The sequence below is a fragment of the Protopterus annectens genome, chromosome 6.part0 (assembly GCF_019279795.1).
Source record: "Protopterus annectens isolate FY-2018-M chromosome 6.part0, PAN1.0, whole genome shotgun sequence".
Classification (NCBI taxonomy): Eukaryota; Metazoa; Chordata; order Ceratodontiformes; family Protopteridae; genus Protopterus; species Protopterus annectens.
The window spans coordinates 1,544,279,218-1,544,299,183 of NC_056737.1; positions in this window are offsets into that span (position 1 = coordinate 1,544,279,218).

Below are 19,966 nucleotides of genomic sequence, written 5' to 3' on the forward strand. Positions count from 1 at the left end.
GTTTTTTACCTGTGCAGCCGTGATTACAGGAACTTTGCATTCTTTCCGTATAGAGATGGGCTCTTTAGGGGGTGAGAGGGGGGTAAAGTTAGCACTGAACTTATCTGCTAGGATGTTGGCAATATCAGTTGGGTCTGTATATTTAGTGCCATTGTGCTGTAACTCAGAGCAGATCTGAGTGTTGCCACATACATAGGTTCATAGGATGATACTAGGCTATTGGCCAGCCATGAATTTCACCCATGTTCCTACAAAGTCAGCATCTGTTTTACCTGTCCAGCAGGGACACAGGTGGTATCCCAGGGGTATATTTTCTGTTTCCCATCCAGTCGTCCAGGGTCCTGTTAAAGAGAGCTAGTTAGGTACTCTGTTGCTTGACAAGGAGAGGAAGTCTATTCCACAAATGAGGGAGTCATTGGGACACAAATCAATCCCACCAACAAGTTCTATTAATGTCACAAACTAGGTTGAGGCCTTGTGTGTGGGTAGTATGAGTAGAGTTTGATGTACGGATATGCAGCAACTCCATCAAGGCGGAGTCTGAGATGGCCTTGTATGACAGACAGGTCACCTTGAGCAGTCTGTACGAGACTGAGGAGAGGGACAAGGCTTTTAGCCTATCTGAATAGGATAGGTGTTTGAGACCCTGGATCTTCCTATTCAGGAACCTCTGTGGTCTCTCCAACTGCTGCATGTGATTGGCAAGGTATATGCCGAAGGGAGCATTGTACTCGATAATGGGTCTGATAAGGAAGGAGTAAGGGATGTTATGACCTCCTTGTTCCTGCACTGTTTTAACCCATCGCAATCTAGCTCAGTTGCATTTTTCCCTTACCAGCACTCCTGTGTAACTGACGCCCTTCCTTGCAACTACTGTGATTTTATCCAGCCCTACTCAAACCTATAGATACTCTATTCCGATAGATACGCTATTCTGATAGTACCCACTCTACCATCCTTTACCTCTCTTCCACAGATTCTGAAAACCATGGACAGACAATTTCCTGTGTTTCTCCTGCTAGTCTGGTTGATATGGGCATCCTGAGACAGCGTAACTACTGCCTCATGTACATGGACAACCCTCTTCATCTACCACCTAGGAACACAATATGTGAGAGATGCAATTACATTAAGAACCTAAAATCTTTGCTGTCTCAATCACAAGCCAGTACATCTGGCACTGAGAAGGTTGTCTGCACAAACACCACAACTCTAACACCACCCACACCTGTACATTCCTACATATGTGGAGGTTCTCAACAAAAACATACCTAAACAAAAGAGACTTCTGAGGCAAAAGCACACATGCACATCACAACCCAATGCACCAAGCACAACACATAGTACACATGCCTGTGTCTCACAGCCACAAAGGCCCAGCCACAAACCCAACATACTAGTCATAGGAGACTATCTTGAGATACACAGATTTGCCCCTCACCAGGCTAGACAAGGGGAAAGTCACGGTAAGTTTCTTGTCAGGTGCTAGAATCTGCCATATCACTCACGCACTCAAGTCTCTTAACAACTGGTACTGTTATGGCTCTGTCATAGTCCATGTTGGTGTGAATGACTTGAGATGCACCTCTCTGGACTAAATGAAGAGAGACATGATGGGGAACATGTGTCCCAGGCAGGTATGTCCCTAGCCTTAAGCAGCATCCAACCGTCACCCAGAATGATGCCTCAGTACAAACAGAAAAGTATTGACTTTAACAATTGGCTTAGTTTCTGGTGTCATTCCAAGGGGATCCAGTACCCAACAGCCTGTGAGAACATGATAGACAGACCTCGATGCATTCCCAGAGATGGCCTTCATCTGTCTCCCTTGGGCATCAGGCTTCTGGCAAAGGTTCTTGCCTCTCTCATAGTGCCTTTTTTAAGCAATGTCTTGAGAGCAAAATTTGCAATGTGAAAAATTCTTCTAAATGAAATTTAAAGGTCATGCTGCTAAACGCTAGGAGTCTTAACATGAAACTGCACTTATTGCAAGCATTTCTCACCCTGGAAGATGTTGACATTTATGCAGTCACTGAAACCTGGTTCAAAGCTGCAGAGAGCACCCCAGCCTTAATAGGTTACTTGTCCTACCATACTTCTGGACCCCAAACAGAGGGCTACAAATCCAGTGGAAGTGGAGTTAAAATATTTATCAAAGACATACACACCTCCAGGCTAGTCAAACAGTATGACACACAAGAGACACTCTATGTGCAGTTAACTATTGACAAAACACCTGTTCAAATCATAGCTAGCAACAGACCCCCAACCATGACTCAGGAGGCCCACTCCAACTATCAAGACTCAACCCTCTACCCTGATCCTGGGTGACTTTAACTATCCAACCATAGCATGGAAGACCTGTTCTAGCCCAAACACAAATACCCAGAGATTCCTCGACATTGTCAATGCTAATGCATTGGATCAGCTGGGTGACACCCCCACAAGAGATGAAAATATCCTGGACTTGGTAATAGCCAACACGAGTAGCCACTGTAGCACCCTTACAGTGTCATCCTCCTTGGTAAGATCCGACCATAAAGCAATCACTTTCGAAGTCACCATCTCCCCTGACCCCTCCCCCCCCCCCCCCCGGGGGCCAGGTTTGAACAAAAAGACTTTTCCAAAGCAGATTACAACCTCCTGAGAGCCGGTATAAGCAGCTTTACAGCCACTATCCCTTCAGTTGAATCAAGCACTAACGTCCATGCCTACACCAAAAAACTATATGAGCACCTATATAGCTGCATGGACTCAGCACTACCTGACAGGACCAAATCATCTTCCTCAAGGAAGAGTAAACCTGTCTGATGGACAGCAGCAATAAACAGACTCTATAATAAAAGGAAAACATTGTTGTCCAGGGCCAAGAAGGTGCAGGTGCCAGGTTGGAAGCAATCTCTCTTTTGTCTAAACAAGCAAATAAGGTCACTGGTGAAATCCTCTAAAGCTAACTTCGAGTCCAAATTGGCCACATCCACTAAGGACAATCACAAGGCCTTTTTTGCATGCATCCATAATCTCAAAGGTTACTACCAGATCTGCTCTGAACTGGTGGTCAAGAATAACACAAATGCCATAGATACAGCCAACCTGCTGGCAGACAGGTTCAGTGAAAACTTCACCACCCTGTCTCCCCCATCAGTAAACCAGGACATCCCCAGCACCTGCCCCCTCCCCTCATCACGAGTGAACAGGTTATTAATATCAAATATGCATGCACAGTATATTAACAAAGCTGCAGGATATCAAAACAATGTGGAAGAATACCGTGGCACTGTTATACAAAGATATTATCTAAGAAAAGTAAGTAAGTAATTTTTTTTCACTAAATAATGTCATTGAAGTCTTCAAATCCCAGATTTACCCACTCTTGCCTTTGTTTAATCAGTCAGGCTTCGACCTTGTGCTTAAACCACACTAACTGTGGGTAAATCTTCAGTATATCACACCCAGTCATTGGTTATTGCTATATTAACACCGCAGCTGAGTCCAGACAGATAAATGAGTATAGAGGAGAAGAAACTTGTATACTGTTTTCATGTAACACAGGTTCAAAATATTCACTCAATGCTCCACACCATCATTTTTTTTAAGTTGGTTTAGGTGATTATATGCTTGTAGCATCTAACATATACACAAAGAAAATCATTTGTTGGGAAGTCTCAATAACTGAAAACACATATATATATATATGTAGCAATGCACCCCCACCATCATATTTTTTTCTTAAGTTGATTTAACTGATGATACTTATTGCTTTTATTTTATCTTGTTTCTATAATGCTTTGTATGTTTGTTTTATTTGTATTGTAATATGAATTTATATTCATGCTCTGTTTTATATTTGTGTAATATATTTTCAGATTTACCTCTTTTTTTAAGTATGAAACATCTTTATTAAATTATCACGTATGACATAAGCTATTACTTTGGTAAAGCATTGACCAAATTTTTTATTTGTGTATGTGTGTGTAATTTGACTCCTAATTTCTTTTATCTGCGTATGTGTATGTAATTGGCTCCTAGATTAGATTGGCTGTTTCTCTTGCCATAGAGACAGTTTGTGCTTCATGTTATTTGTGTTACTTCCCATTCCTCCTTACACAGCTTCATTTCATGTTTGTGGGATTTAGGCTTTCACTAAATTCAGTATTGTGCATATTTAGTTTAGTTTTGTGTGTATTCTGTATCCTTTTGTCTTGTATAGTGGTACCGCTAGGGTAAGAATTTTTGTAATGTCTAGGGTTAGGGTTAGGACACATAAGTAATGAAGGCAGGGGGCTAACCCCAATCATAATCCTAGCCCTGCTCCTAACCCCAACCCTACACATTGTTATTTGAAAACCTTTCCCTAACAGCATCACTACCAAGACAACAACTGACCTTGGTTTCATAGCTGGGGTTTACTAACATAGGGCTTTTTTAGTGTGAGAGAATTATTCGATATTTTGTCATTTGCTCTAATGAGTCATTCAGTGCATTGTGATTCTATCTTTTTGTTCTACCATTTCCAATTCTCTCTTTTGACTTTTGTATTTTTCATGATATAATACACATACACATATCTATATAACCTCTGCAAGATGAGTCTCTGAGTTACAGGCACTCATGGCTGTGGAACCTTTTATCATTTTCCATCCAGACAGGGTTTCTCTGAGGACAAACCCGACATTTATACCTAAGGTGGTGTCCAGTGTGGCACTTAACCAAACCATTCACTTGCCTACCTTTTATCCAAACCCACAGAACAAGGGTGAGTGTAAGAGACTTCTGCATTCTTTGGACATGCACAGACAGCTACGCTTCTACTTGGACAGAACTAAAGCTTTCAGAAAGACTGAGCAACTTTTAGTGGCATATGCTGCAGGATCACAAGGAAAGGCTATCTCAAAACAGACCATTTCAAAATGGATAGGCCATTGCATTTGTTTCTGCTATTCACAACATGGCAAATCAGTGCCTAAGGACATTAGGCCACATTCAACCAGAGCAGCAGCCTTCCTCAGAGGAGTACCAACCAAAGACATCTTAGAAGCTGCAACTTGGAGTTCGGTGCACACCTTTACAAAGCACTACCACTTACCTCTATACTCTAAATCCAGAGCAGGCTTTGCCACTGCAGTTCTGCAGGGCCTCATAGCCTCTCCTAATCCTATTTAGCCCCAGCCACCCATCCTCAGCTTTGGGATTCAACCCAAGAGTAATGACTGAAACAGTGAAACACGATGAACATAGTACAGTTGTGTACCTACCACAAATGTAGATGTTCGAGTGTATTCACTGTTGCAGTCCAGGTTACCCTCCCACCATCCCCCCTTTTTTTGCTGGGTCTTATCTGTACTTCTCTGTTCTATACAACCTATGTGGTGTATTTGCTTGTAGATGAAGGAAATGATTACCTTAGTGCATGCATGTTTATTGGCATAATTTTTAGCCTACCCTTTTGGGGGCACCTGACATCTGGGGCAAGAAAAACTGAAGAAAATGGTGTCAGCTGCATCTTTTATACCCCTGGCGCACTGACGTCAGGGAAGAGGCAAGAGCAACCGATGCCGGACCAAGACTTTGGAATTCAGGCCGACTGCGGGTAGCCTGCCAGCAGGATAACCCAAGAATAATGACTGCAACAGTGAATACACTCGAACATCTACATTTATGGTAGGTACACAACTGTACTTTCTGCTGAGTCAGCGTAGCAGGAGCATTCGTTATGAATGGAGAATACTATATAATTTCATCAGTGGCACCCATTTGTTTCCACTTATATGTATTATTAGCATTGATATTTTGCAATAACACTGGTCTTGTATGAACTGACCGTTCGCTCAGGTCTGCTAGATTGTCTTACTGTAACACATCAGTAGCTTTAGTGGTGTTAATTGTACCGTGCCACATTTTTCAGTTATGGACATTGAAATTGCTTTATCAGCATATGCAGTATGATTAGATACTAACTTGATTTCAGGGCTGTATGGTTTAATGTTGCTCCTTGTTTAGCTTTATAACGTGTTTAATGCATCTCCTCTAAACATTCCTGTGTCTATTTTTAGTACCACTATTATGCAAGGATATGATGGGGGTTCACACCTGTGGTTAGTTGTGCAAGCAGCAGCTCAATTCAGTCATGTTTTTGGACCAGTATAGCATTGTATTAGTGCTTTAAAAACATGGAAACACCTCCTCCATATGTTTTATTCAGAGCTGAGGGGGATCAAAATGTATGAAAGGCACTGTAGACTTTAATAGCTAGAGTGATTACTACGGTTTTGGACTATGTTTCTGTGACTGCATATATGTGTGTGAATTTTCTAGGGTAAGGAGTGCTTCCAGGTAATAATTTTTTTTTATATTTAAACTACTAGCATTGAGAAGCAGCACCTTTAGGTATTTCTGACTGATTTTTATTATGTTGGCGGGCTTAACTTGGCATATCCTAAAAAAGGCACTATGGTGACTTTTGTCAATATTCAGAAGCCAAGTGGTGATAAGTGCAAACCATCTCTTGAAAAGCATAGTGGCTTGTCGGTTATGTCTACCCAAGCTGTCAGAGATTGAATCCCCTTGTTGTGACACCAGAAACTAAGCCATTTGTTGAAGTAGGTCATTTTTGCTGGTCCTGTCATTTATTCATTGCTGAAGGTAGGATGCGACTCAAGGCTAGATTCATACCTAGGGGCACATGTATTCAGAGAGCTCCATGTCCCTCTTCATATAGTCCAGTGAGGTATCATGGACTATGACCGTCATACTGGTTCTTGTGTTTTAAAGCCACAAGTGCTTGTGTGTGTATGTGAATGCAAGCAAGGGGCAAGTGTTTGTGTGTGTGTGTGTGTGTGTGTGTGTGTGTGTGTGTGTGTGTGTGTGTGTGTGTGTGTGTGAGAATGCAAGCAAGGGGCAAGTGTGTGTGTGTGTGTGTGTGTGTGTGTGTGTCCATGTGTGAATGCAAGCAAGGGGCAAGTGTGTGTGTGTGTGAATGCAAGCAAGGGGCAAGTGTGTGTGTGTGTGTGTGTGTGTGTGTGTGTGTGTGTGTGTGTGTGTGTGTGTGAATGCAAGCAAGGGGCAAGTGTGTGTGTGTGTGTGTGTGTGTGTGTGTGTGTGTGTGTGTGTGTGTGTGTGTGTGTGTGTGAGAATGCAAGCAAGGGGCAAGTGTGTGTGAGAATGCAAGCAAGGGGCAAGTGTGTGTGTGTGTGTGTGTGTGAATGCAAGCAAGGGGCAAGTGTGTGTGTGTGTGTGTGTGTGTGTGTGTGTGTGTGTGTGTGTGTGTGTGTGTGTGTGTGTGTGTGTGTGTGTATATGAATGCTTACTAAGCTGGCCATTAATTCCTACGTCACTCGATGGGTTGCCAACTGGCTTACTGACAAAACCCATGCTGTAAAAGTAGCCCACTCCAAATCCAGCTTCTGACAAGTCAGAGTACCTCAGGATTCAGTCCTGGGACCACTCTTGTTTGGCATCTACTTCTCTGAAGTACAGGCCAACACTAATGGATTCTGGCTAACAAAGTTCACAGATGACTGCAAACTGGGAGCCATTATTGAATCCCCAAATGTTGTGGATACTCTAGAAAAGGGCCTTACAGAAACAGATGCTTGGTGCCAGAGCCATGGGCTCAAGCTCAGTGCCAAGAAATGTATAGATATCCCCTTTGGGAAAAAACATGTACCCATTCTGGGACACGCTACACTTAAAGAAATCCCAATCCCTCAGAGCTACATGCTCCAGGGATCTAAACCTTGTCATCACAATAAACAAATGCTGGAGGGATAGGTTCCTGACTCAGAGACTGCCCAGACTCTGGAATAGACTGCCCATACATGTCAAGAAGACCACCTCTTTGGCCCTCTTCAAACGGAACATTGACGATTGGATGGGAGAAAGAAATTAACCCCGGGGATCACGTCACTCACCCTGCTAGACAGGGGTCCAGGGTAGAAAATAGTGTGGAAGTAATAGCCAGGGAATTGTTATGGCTAGGCTTGTATAAGCCCTAGGGCCGATAGCCTAGTACCAACCTATGAACCTATAGTTAACAAACTGCTATCAGTAGTAAGAAGCCCTTGGGTCATTTTAGCTGTTGCCAAACAAACTTTGTGTCTGTGTGATAAGGAACATGCAAGTCTGTAAAATATTTCATGTTTATAGTGTGTCATTTGTTAGCTATTTAATCAAATGGGAAGGAAAAATAAGTGGGAGTTTGATGCTTTGCAAAACGGTGATTATTCCCAGTGCTATGTAGCTTGGTTCTAAATTTGACAGGAGGAGTGCAACAAAAAAGTGTCCCACTGTAAGGAGGGAAAGGCTGACAAGAAAACAGTACATTACTCTGGTCACCTGCTGTGAGCTGTCAATCACATGCAGATAATGGGTCAAATTACCCTTAGCTCTTTGACAGCTAGGGAAGGTAGGTGTGAAGTGGGAGGGGAGATGCCTTGAAGAACTAGATTTCAGCCTTCACAAAAGAAAGCAAGTTAGCATTTCTAAGAAACAAAAGCAATAAAATGCACTTTTCAGTTCTGTTCTGTAGCATATCCACTGCTTGTGTTTGAAGTAGTCATTGAAAAAGGATAACATTTTAACCAAAAGTAGGGGACTTTAAGACAGCAGTGAATGCCTGTTTAGTCAATGAAGTGACAGCAGCTTAAGGGAAAACATGGCAGATCTGATGCAATTTTTTGGAGACAAACAATGCATTCTGGGATACTTAGAGGCAGAGTAAACAGTCTGAATTATTTCAAAATGCCAGCCCCCATGTGGTCAGAGTTAGAAATTGCATATAAAAATATCTAAAAAGCTCTAAATAGTCCCAGAGTGCTGTTAAAATGTAGGAAACACCAAACCATGATGAAATAAATATGTTTTTTGAGTCTGAGGGTGCGGTTGTCCTTTAATCTGGCCATCTCCCTTCACATCATCCGTTATAATTATGCTCATATCCATTTTTATTTCTTTTGTTGTTAATATCTCATATGTTATTACATAGTCTATTCCTGAGTTTTAATTACCTACAAAGCATCCTCTTTACTTGTTTGTTTACTTCACATTTGGTAGCCAGTATGATGGGCTGTCCCACTGAACCTTTCAGCCACAATCTGGACCACTTAGCAAAATGGTATAAATATACTAATTTACAAAATATACATGTAGAAATTTACAAAATATACTTTTTACAGAATTGAAATGAGCTGTGCAATATAGGTCATTCCTGTGTGTCTGGACTGGGAGAAGGAGGTGTTTTAGCATAGAATTTCATTGCATCTACAATGAATGGTACTGAATAGTCGTGCTTTTAGAGAAGTCAGGACTGCCACAGATTTCATTTAGGAAAGTACTCCTCACTACAGGAGTTAATTTGTAAAATGCCCATCCTGATGTACTTAGAGTGAAAGGAAAGCACTGAAGGGCTATAATGGAGGAGTCGTAATGGAGTGAGTAAGAAGGGCTGGCTTAATTAGCAGAAGTTGGAGTGAGTTATAGAGGGTGGCACAGCAGATAGCATTGTTGCCTCACAGCAAGAGGTTCCCTGGTTCTATTATCTGAGGTGCCTTCTGTGTGCAATCTGCATGCCCTCCCTGGCTGCATGGTTTTTCCTCTTGGTGCTCTAGTTTCCTCCCATATTGCAAAGACATGCAGTAGGTGGACTGGACACTCTAAATTGGCCATAGGTGTGAGTGTATGGTGAGGAAGAACAGCTGCAGCAGGGCTAATCACCAAGCGGTGTCAACATTGAGTCTAGGTTGTCACTTTGAAGTGATACCCTGACCTCATGTGTGAAAATGGGAAAAAAGTGTTGTGGCTGGGTGGATGGATGGATGGACAGACTGAGTGAGTGGCAGAATTGCAATGGTAGTTTGTAAGTTTGTAACTTATGGAGAAGAGGGCAGAATTTCAGGAAAAGTGGTTTGAAAATTGTAATGGAATGGAGTGGCTCTTAGGTTAATATGGAATTTTAGCACCAGTAAGGAGGACACAGTGGTCAGTTCTCTAGCCTTAGAGGTTTAGAAAGTGGCAAATGGTATTCAAGGTTTTTTCGTTTTTGGAATTTTGAAAAGTGGCCTAAAGCTATTTGCAGAAGGCAACAGGAATGAGTATCTGTTTTTGCTCTTCCATCTAAACTGCTACAAACTGATTATTCTTCTAACTTTGCAAAATCCCTTCTCACTCTAGCAACCTCATCTTCAGTGCCAGTCAAATTCCAGGTCTTTGTGTTGGTTGTAAACAGGCTTTCTATCAACTTTGTGGTGAAGGGATTAATGCATGGAAAGTTTTTCAGTTAGTTATATTTTTCCATTCAAGTTGTAGAGGTGGTTCCAGAGACTTGTAGAGCAAGTAATAGTTCCCCTGAGCTTTCATATGCGTGGTTACTCTGAACATAATACTTTAGTATGTTAATAAAAAGAAAAATGTCATGCTTAATTTCAGAAATTACCAGAATTTAAAAATGCATCATGTGACAAGAATTTTTGATAATGTATTCTTTGTTAAAAAGTACAAGGGCATTGCTTATTAGTGTTAAAAGTAATATCTACATATAATTTCTGATTGATTTTGCTGCATCATGTTTATGCATATAACTTACACATGGATGTATACTACAGAGCAAACAAAACGCATCAGACTAAAATCAATTTCTGTTCTGATATTTATTTGTTTATCCTGTCAAAGGTCTTAACCAGAAGACTGACGGTTTCTATTTGCTAGCTAGTAGTGGATAATGCTGCATATTATTACAAGTCTGTTAAGCTGACTGATTTTTGTTCGGACATCAAATGCAGCTGAAAATGTGGCCTTCAGATGAACTTACAGACAAAGGGTGTTTCACTGTTGCAGTCCTTACAAATGGGCTATCCGTCTCTCGGTAGCCCGCAGTCAGACAGAATACCAAAGTCCTTGGTATATGATGTCGGCTGCCTCCAGATTAAGCCTGATGTCAGGTACAAAGGCAGGCAGACAACTGCATTTCCTCAGTCTTTCTTGCCGCGGAGCCCGAAGCAGAAGCAATTCGCATGAGTGCCGGTCGGTCGATTACCTTCTTTTTGTATTCTAACTTCTAAGTTGAAGACACCCTCAGATAAGTACCCCATTGGGGACCCTTTTTTTCTTGCTTTAACGCATGTCAGAGAAAATTAATAACTGTTTTGCCTGTGGAAAACAGATTCCGCATCGTGATTTTCATTCTTTCTGTATTACTTGTTTGGGCCTTGAGCACGATGTCCCCAATTGTGATCTCTGTGCTTCTTTCAACCCATGTACCATACGCCGTAGAGCTAGGATTTTATGTAAGCACTTTGGAGTTTGGCCTAAGTTAGTCGGTATGGTGTCTTCTGGTCTCCCGACTTTGGATGTTCCTAAGAAGTGCAAGGATAAGGACTGCAAGAGGCTTAGCGTCAAATTAACCAACGACATCCCGGTCAAGTTGGTTGTCGGTCCTGCGGCAGCCAGTGAGGTGTTTTCTTCGCCCCTGCAGTCCGTGGATGTTCAGCAGCAGGCATCTGCAGAGACTTTGTCTGAGTCCTCCATTCCGCAGGCTTCTACTTCATCTTCAGACCATCCGCCAGTCGCCGCCTCTGATGGATCCAGAGCAGCTAAACAGGTGCCGGCTTCTGAGGCCTCTTTTCTCTGCCAGGAGACCAAATCCAGACCGACTACCTCAGTTCACACTCCTGCGGTGGCTAGGCCTCCCGAGACCCTCTGGCTTTCTAGCAGGCCTCCCTGCCGAAAGTCTACTCCTAGTCTGGCACCGGCCTCCCCTCAAATACCTCAGGCTCAGATGGTTAAGATGGCTAGTGATCTCTTGACTCTTATTAGGGGCTCTCAGCCACCTCCTCCTAAGAGGGCTAGGGAATTGACCCCAGAAGTTTTCTCTGCCTCAGATTCAGAAGTTTCCAGCACCTCTGCTGATGAGGAGAGGCACTCTCAGCTTTTTTATGGTTTTGAGGATTCCGATGCTGAAGACTCTATCCCTTCTGCCTCTCCCCCAGAAGATTTTTCCTTTGGGGATACTCTGAATACTCTTAGGGAGCATTTTAAATGGGAAAGTCGGGTCTACCCACAGTCTAAGAAGTGGATTAGGGAGTTCTTGGAACTGCCTCAGCATAAGCCTTTGGCTATCCCTCCGGTTTTGGAAGTTGTTGATGATGTTTTCATGGAGAATTCTTTGACTCCTAATTCTGTCCCTCCTGCTTCCAGAAAGCCTGACAGGTATTATAGAGTTCCTGATTCTCATCAATTCCTTTTCAAGAATCCTACTGCTGATCCAGAGATCATTTCTCAGGGCCCTAAAGGTGTTAAAGCCATGGTTGCTAAAAATCCTGTTCCTTCTGACAGGGAATCTAGGGCCTAAGATAGGTGGGGTAAAAAGGTTTATACTTCTTCCACCCTGGCTATTAGGTCTATTAATTGTCTCTTTCATATGCTTAAGTATCAGCAGCATACTTTGGAGGCCATTAAGGCTAAAATTGCTGGTGTTCCTTTCCTGATGGAGAGTAAGGACATGCAAGACTTATTGAATTCTGCCACTCTTGTTACTAAACATTCTCTCCATTGTGGTTTTGACACTTTGGAGGCTTCTTGCAGAGCAGCGGCCACTGGTTCTGTTATTAGAAGACATGCTTGGTTCAGGGAACAGCCCCTTTCTGAACCTGTCAAGTCTAAATTACTGGATGTGCCCTTGCACAAGGGCAATCTTTTTGGAAGCAAAGCTGAAGAGGTTTTGAAGAAGTTGGAGGATATGGCTAAATCTATGCAAACTGTTAAGGATTTTCTGCAAGTTCAGCCTCCTCGTTTTAGCTGGCATTACCCTTCTAAGAGTTGGACTTTTCCTGACCCTAGTAAGCAGGGTCACACTATGTCAAGGGGTTACAGGTCTTCCAGGGGACAGACTTCCACCTCTCAAAAGGCTAAACACTGGCAGGCTTCTTCTTCAAAATTAGGGAGCTCTAAGCAGACCTCCCAAAACAAACATTCTCAATGACTCCGGCCTTCCCCTGCTTGACTCTGTGGGCCTAGGGTATCCTTTGGGGAGGAAGGTTAGCCATTTGTGCAAATGTCTGGCACACTATCACAGACAACAAACTGGTGCTAAAAATAGTATCCCAAGGCTACAAATTCTCTTTTCACACCTTCCCGGTCCTCCAAGGATACCCAGATATTCCCCTACTTCAAAGGGCAGAAGCAGAAAAACAAATTTCTTCCTTGCTAAACCTGGGAGCAATAGAGCCAGTTCCTGCACTGCAGATAGGCCAGGGTTTTTACTCAAGACTTTTCCTGGTCCCCAAAAAAGGGGGCACCTGGTGCCCTGTTCTGGATTTCTCCATTCTAAACACTTTTCTGGTGATTTCCAAGTTCAAAATGCTCACTCTTCAGCAGTTGCTGCCAATGCTGGCCAAGGATTCCTGGCTGGTGACTTTGGATCTAAAAGAAGCTTACTTGCACATCCCTATAAGGGAAAGCTACAGGCAGTTCATTCATTTCAAGGCGGGGAACAGGCACTTCCAATTCTCTGCATTGCCCTTTGGTTTATCTACTGCTCCCAGAGTTTTTACAAAATGCCTGGCTCCAGTCATTGCCTTTTGCAGGCAAAGAAACATTCAAATTTACCCTTACTTGGACGATTGTCTTATTCAGGCAAACTCTCCAGAGCAACTTCTAAAGGATTTGGACTTGTAAAGAACCTTCTCACCTCTTTGGGCTACACAGTCAACGAAAAGAAGTCAAAATTGGTACCCACCATGGAGATTGTATTCCTGGGAGCGAGTCTTAACACAGCTGCCCAGATGGTATCGCTCCCTCAGGAGAACCGGATGTATCTTTCGAATTACTTCAAGAATTTGGCAAGCATGACCCAGCTCTCTGCAAGGCAATTCCTGCAAGCCCTGGGATTCATGGCTTCATGTATTGTGATGATTCCATATGCTTGACTGCATATGAGGAAAATACAATGGTACCTCAAAAACCTTTGGTGTCAGCACACCCAGGATTTAGACTTGATTCTTCCTCTGATTCCCTGTCTGCAGATGGAGTTCCTTTGGTGGGCAATGGCCTGTGTGCAGAACAAAGGCCTACCTTTCTGTCCCCCTCTTGCCAGCCAGACTCTCACCACAGATGCCTCAGACTATGTTTGGGGAGCACATCTAGAGGGCAGATGCATTCAGGGAACTTGGAGCTTTCAACAGGTTCATTTGCACATAAATCTGAAGGAATTGATGGCAGTCCAGCAGGCCGTGATGGCTTTCAAGCATCTTCTCTCTCCTGGTGCTCTTCTAGTCAGGACAGACAACACAACAATCATGTGGTACATCAACAAGCAGGGAGTAACTCACTCTTACCCCCTGTGCAGACAAAGCATGAGACTATGGTCCATGGCAGCTTCTATGGGCATTCATCTGATAGCTCAGTTTCTTCCAGGAAGGCTCAACACCTTGGTGGACTGGTTGAGCAGGCAGGTCCTGGATCCTCATGAGTGGCAACTAAACAAGACCATCTTCCATCGCATCATTCAGCGTTGGGGCACTCCCCAGGTGGATCTCTTTTCATCTCCGACCAACCACCTTCTTCCATCCTTTTGCACCAGGGATCATCACGACAAAGCTTGGAAAGTGGATGGTCTGTCCTTCCCCTGGACACAGCTATCGATCTATGCATTCCCTCTTCTGCCTCTCCTTCCCAGAGTGCTGTTAAAGATAAGGGATGAAAGACCAAGAAGGGCCGTCATCATAGCTCCAGACTGGCCCAGGCATCACTGGTATCCACTTCTTCGCAGTCTCTCCCAGTCTCAGCCTTGGCATCTTCCCCTGATACCAGATCTCTTGGTTCAGGAGGGGGGTAAAATTCTGCATCCTCACCTTCAGACTCTACATTTGACAGCCTGGCTCATACTTTAAACCTTTCTTAACAGGTAGTTGAGGTCCTTCGTGAGGCCAGGAGGCCTAGTACTAGGAAATCTTATGCAGATAAGTGGAAAAGATTCTCCATTTGGATGCAGTCTAGAGAATAAGACCCATCTCAACTTACTCTTCCTCTAATTCTTGATTATCAGATGGGCTTGCTTAATGGCGGACTTTCCTTCTCTTCCATCAAGAGTCATGCTTCAGCTATTTCTGCTCATTGCTCCTTTGAGCAACCCATTTTCTCTCATCCCTTGATGAAACAGTTCCTCTGGGGAGACAGCAATTTAAAGCCTCCCAGAATGGCACCTACTCCTGCTTGGGATCTTAACTTTGTACCTGAGAAACTTACTCTGCCTCCCTTTGAACCTGCTGCCTCAGCAGATTTGAAGTTTCTCTCCTGGAAAACTGCCTTTCTCTTGGCCATTACTTCAACTAGAAGAGTGTCTGAGCTGCAGGCCTTAATGGCGGTAGAGCCTTTTATTACTTTCCATGTGGATCGGGTTTCTCTTTGGACTAATCCTTCTTTTATGCCTAAGGTGGTTTCTAGCCTGACTCTTAACTAGTCTATCCATCTGCCTACCCTTTTTCCTAATGCTCAGAACAGAGGAGAAAGGTTGCTACATTCCCTGGATGTGCATAGACAACTTAGATTTTACCTGGACAGGACTAAACTTTTTCAAAAGTCAGATCAGTTGTTGGTCAGTTTTGCTCCTGGAGCTCAGGGCAAAGCCATTTCTAAACAGACTATTTCTAAGTGGATTGCTCATTGTATTCACTTTTGTTATTTACAGCATGGCAAGGTTCCTCCTCAGAGTATTAGGACCCATTCTACTAGAGCTACCTCTACTTCAGCAGCTTTCCTAAGAGATGTACCTACTAAGGACATCCTGGAGGCAGCTACCTGGACTTCTGTCCATACTTTCACTAAACATTACAATTTGCCCTTGTTTTCTAAGTCCAGGGCTGGCTTTGCCACTGCAGTGTTGCAGGGCATTCTTACCAACCTTTAATCAGTGGTGTTCCTCCTCCCTTTTGTTTTTTCCTGGGCTTTGGGAATCAACCCATTTGTAAAGACTGCAACAGTGAAACACGATGAACATAGTACAGTTGTGTACACTTACCATAAATGTAGATGTTAGAGTGTTATTCACTGTTGAAGCTCTGGTCCCCCCCCCCCACTTCCATCCCCCTTTTTTCCTAGGGCACAGACTGGATTTTTTTCTTTACCTGGTCTTACTTTTTTGGGGGGCTCCTGACAGTTAAGGCAAGAAAATCTGAGGAAATTACGTCAGCTACCTGCCTTTGTACCTGACGTCCTGACATCAGGCTTAATCCAGGGGCAGCTGACGTCATATACCAAGGACTTTGGTATTCTGGCCGACTGCGGGCTACCAGGAGCCGGATAAGCCATTTGTAAGGACTGCAACAATGAATACACTCGAACACCTACATTTATGGTAAGTGTACACAACTGTACTTTCCACCTGTTATCAGTGGGTGTCACTGACCTTTAATTCCAAAATCTCATTGCTCCCTGCAAATTGTTTCATTACATTTCCCAATGGTGTGCTTGATTTTTCAAAGTATTCTGTTTCCCATGGTAACAAGGGTTATGAATCAAGCAAATAATAAAAAAGGATACTCCCTTTCAAAAATCTACTCAGACATAAGATATCAAACTGAACCAAAAGAGACAAAGTAAAAAGTAAATATCCAGTTTTTCTTCTTTGTTTATGACAGAGGATGTACATCTATTCAAATCCTAGAAACAAGTAAATAAACTAATGTAAAATATGCCTAATTTCTGAAATAGATACATGGGTAGAAGTAGAGAAAGTAGGAATTAAGTATACAGCTAGTAAAGTAAGGGAAGAGGCCGAGCTGATGTTAAGGTGGATTAAAGTAAGATTAAAAGGCCAAGCTGACTTTAAAGTAGATTAAATTAAGGGTAAGAGGCCAAGATGACAAAGTGGATCAATGTACAAGTAAGAGGACAGCCTGACTTTCCAGTCGATTGGATTCAAAACCTTTGATAAATAATTTGAAACATACCTGACCTATTTAGTGATCATCCCAAGGATGTCAAACCCACAAAGCGAACATTCTTTTAGGACTCTGGCAGCCCATACATGGAAGGATGCACAGCAAACTGCTTATTTATTTAAATTCGGAAGAAGGTGCCACTGCCACAGGTCTGATTTAGTCTTGTTACTTCTTGGTGTATCTGGAGAGTCAGTGTAATATGGTTCTTAATGTAGGGCAGCACTGTGCAATGCATGTGCCACTGACATCAGAAGACATAAGAATATTTAAAATCAGAAGTGCTATCCCACTATTCTGGTGCCATTTTGTAGATGTAGTATGTGTATTTGTGAAAGTTTCATAAAGCAGTTAATTCAGTAGTAAACAGTGTATAAGCAATTCACACCAGATTTAAAACAGCCCAGTACATTGTCATGTTTCAGTGGGTGGCAGACCATGACATGTAGAATCAATTGGCATCAAATAAAATGTAGACTTTACTCAAACAACAAATACAGAAAGCAGTTGTCATCCAGTTAGTGCAGGGGCAAGACATTCATCTGCTACACTGGTGACCAGTGATTGACTAGTGAGCTATGGAGGTGGAGGCCCAGACAAGTGAAGTGGGTTCAAGTGCCTATTGGCTAAGTTGCCTACCTTGGGGGGAAGGTGTAAGGTCTATGATAACTGCACCACTCTGTACTGGAGAACAGTAGATACATATATGTGTGGAAAACAAATTGGACAGGCATATCTGTACATCACATGTACAACTGTGTATATGTAAGCATCACATGTCATTGCATGCTTCATCCCTTCAGAAATCAGTAGGACATACAGTACAAAGCCCTACTGTAGAAGACATGACTCGGTCTTGGAATATCCCAGTCTCTTCTCTGCCTTTCACCAGTGATGAGTATGAATTTTGCCAGGTTGAAAAGAGCAGCCGGTGGCCTAAACCATGGAGTAAGCCAGTCAGTCTGAAGTGGAAGATGCAGACATCAGGGAGGGATAATGAAAAGTCACAGATGCGGAGCCATCACAAGAGGACCAAAAATGGATAAAGGGGGCAGTAAGAAAAAACAGAACACAGTAAGAAGACCTGCAAAGAATAAGTAATAATCAAGCATGTGATGCTGGTGTTGTAAGGATTCCCAGAAATCCCAAAGAGTTCCATACTTTCTGCCACCCTTATTGTTGAAACATTTACTGCTGTGACAACAATATAGGTCATTTTCACAGAAGATGATATCAGCACTTATTATTCAGTCTGTAAAATGAAATCCACCCACGCATCCACCCACCCACACACCTTCTGTAAAGTATTTTTATTTCCAACTTTCTTTTATCAGTACGTCACAGAGGAAATGGTTCATCTACGAGGCAGTTACAGTAACTTATTAACATGGTACATTTTCATACACAGTAACTTATTAACAAGGTACATTTTCATACACAGTATACTAATTCTTCACTGTGCTCTGTCATCCAGTGTTTAGAAAGTTGCACCCTATAAAGTCAGCGACCCAATCTGAGTACCAGTTGTTTAATAAATATATATATATTACATTCCTTGCAGAAGTGCAACTGGTCTGATAAATAGTGTATACAGAAAGGCAGTTACCTCCATGGCATGGCAATGCCATATGTTTTGTGGCTATAGCAACTACATTCTGCAAAACATATGAAATTGCCTACCTGATCCTCTTTAGGGTTGAGAGCCATGCCAAGGTGGTTACTACTCACCTGCACACATGTCTTTTTAGACCAATCATAGAATGCTGTACTCTGTTCTATAATCTGTTCACATGCCATCTGGTCCAAAAAGACAAGCTACAAAGATTCTTCACAAACAGAATCAAAGGACTTCAATGTTTGTCTTATAACCAGGGAATACAGGGGCTCTCTATCATCTATGTAATTTATCACCTTCTTAGAGGAGGGCTATGTCTGATATATAAAGCATTAAAGGACCCTAACTATTCGAAACCCACTGCTTAGAATACACTTAGTGATGTGAACAAAAGAGGGCATCAGTCTCAAAAAGAATTAATATCAACTATATCATGAAATAAAATGTGACAATTTAATATCTGAAAGATGTCCATACCTATGAAATAAACGTCCACTCTCAGGTAAATTCAGCCCATTGATCCATACTTTTAGAAGGACCAGGGTGAATACATGGACAGCTGTAAGTTCCAACATGAAATCCAGGGCATTAAGCTCCACAGTGACCATTAAGCCTTTAACTTGTTCACCAAATGTATGAGCCTGTGAAGCTTTGTAACCAACCAGGAAATAAGCCAAGCTGCCCCTAGAAGAGTCAATAGGTAAAACAAAGCCATAGCTTAATTAATTGCTACATTTGGCAAATCACTTCCAAGATTGTCACATCTCTCAATCCAAAGTTAAGCAAAAAAGAAAGTCATTGCAAGCTGAAGACCAAAAACGTCATTGTCACAAGTTAGGGACCAAAAGAACTCCCTGCAAGTGGGGAAACAAACACACAGACAAAACATCTGTAAAACTGTAGCAATGTAGGAAATAACTAATACTAGCTGCTTACTGCAGTTGCCAAGTATATTCAGACATGCACAACATCTGCCATGGATCTTTAAATGAAAGCCAGTGCACTCCCACCTAACTGGAAACTCTTCTGAAGTACCAATTATGCCCCCAGCAGCTTGCACTTGGGACAGCCGCCTCTTGCCACACCCTAACTATGATAAGTACTGTGGAGCTTGAAATTCTGCCCTTTTGTTTCTGCTGTGGCTATAAAAGGCATACTTGTTTTCTTTAATAAATCAGGGTTTGGTTGGTTGTTAATGACAGTGTTTGTCTATCGTAAGAACATATGAAAAAACACTTGATTGTCTGCAAAAGGACAATATTTTAGAGTATCTGTGGATAAAGGAAGGGGACTGCTAATTCTTCTTTCTTTTTCCTTTTCTTTCAGCTGCTCCCATTAGGGGTCACCACAGCAGATCATCTTTTTCCATTTCTTTCTGACCTCTGCATCTTGCTCAGTCACACCAGTCACCTGCATATCCTCT